Source organism: Elephantulus edwardii, unplaced genomic scaffold, assembly GCF_000299155.1.
Source record: "Elephantulus edwardii isolate Elephantulus edwardi_28Jun2011 unplaced genomic scaffold, EleEdw1.0 scaffold00077, whole genome shotgun sequence".
NCBI classification, from domain to species: domain Eukaryota; kingdom Metazoa; phylum Chordata; class Mammalia; order Macroscelidea; family Macroscelididae; genus Elephantulus; species Elephantulus edwardii.
The window spans coordinates 10,226,938-10,228,512 of record NW_006399827.1 but is presented as its reverse complement, the minus strand read 5'-3'; positions in this window follow the sequence as shown (position 1 = coordinate 10,228,512).

Here is a 1,575-nt window from a genome sequence, read left to right as displayed (position 1 = left end):
GGGGGTCCCACAGTGTCCCGCAGTCTTCGCTCCTCTGGAGTTCCACGGCAGGTGGCTGGCTGCTGCTCTCCCCGGGTCTCTTCCGGGTCCCTCTCATGGCGTTCCCCGGTCTGGCGGGCGGCGTGCGTTCCCACCGGTTGGCGGCGGGGTGCGTTCCCCCGGCCTGGCGGGCGGCCACGTGCGTTCCCCCCGGCGGCGGCGTGCGTTCCCCCTGTCTAATCATCTTTAACTAGAATGCAAAAACAAAGAAGGAAAAGAAGGAGGAGGACTGGTAATCAGAAAGTACAGACTAGATGACAGAAATGAATCTGGATACAGAATGATTAAGTTTTGTGCAATCAACGATTGTAAATATCTTTTTTTTAAAAAAGGACACAAATTGCAACTATCCTCCCCTGATGGACTGTAAAAGAAGCAGAATGGCTGTTTCACCAAGGATCCGCCAACATGGGCTGTGTACGCACCAAAACCGTGAAGGTGGTGGCCAGGGTCATCATTGAGAAATACTACACGCACCTGGGTAATGACTTACACACGAACAAGCGCGTGTGTGAAGAAATCGCCATTATTCCCAGCAAGAAGCTCCAGAACAAGATAGCAGGCTATGTCACACATCTGATGAAGCAGAATCAGAGAGGGCCTGTGAGAGGCATCTCCATTAAAGCTGCAGAGGAGGAGAGAGAAAGGAGAGATAATTATGTACCAGAGGTTTCAACCCTGGATCAGGAGATCATTGAAGTAGATCCTGATACTAAGGAAATGCTGAAACTCTTTGACTTTGGCAGTCTGTCCAACCTGCAGGTCGCTCACCCCACAGTTGGGATGAATGTCAAAACACCAGGTGGAGCCATTTGAGTTTGTCTGCTATGCTGTAATATTTTCAATAAACTTGGGCACACCAGAAAAAAACAAAAGACAATCAAAATGACTATATCTATGGAAAGAATTGTTGTGTGCCGTCAAGTCACTTGCGACTCATAACAACCCTATGTACCATAGCCCTGAACCCTGCTCTACACTGTGCCTTATTGTCTCTGACACACCTACCCCTATTACCCCAGTCACTGAATCAATCCATCCCATAGAGGGTCTTCTTCTCTTGCGCTGTCCCTCTACCCTCCCAAGAATGACGTCCCTTCCCAAGGATTTGTCCCTTTTTGCAACATGCCCAGAGTATGTCATATGGAGCTTCAGGATCCTTGCCTCAAGGAGCAGCCTGGTTTCACCCTCTCCGGGATTAACCTGTTTGTTCTCTTAGCAGTCCCTGGTTTCTCCAGCACCACAGCTCAAAGACATCAATTCTCCTTCTATCATCCCTAGTCATTGTCCAGCTTTCTGATACATAGCACATAACTGCAATGATTATGGCCTGGATCAGGCAGGCACACCTTAGTTTCCAGACTGATATTGTTGCTCTTCAGACTTTCCCAATGCAATTTGTCTTTTAATTTCCTTACTGCTGGTATCGGAAGAGTTGATTGTGGAGCCAAGCAAACTAAAGCTGTTAACAGTCCCAATCTCTTCACCATCCATCCTGATGCTGCCAATTGGCCCAGTGAAGATATTTGTTTTCTT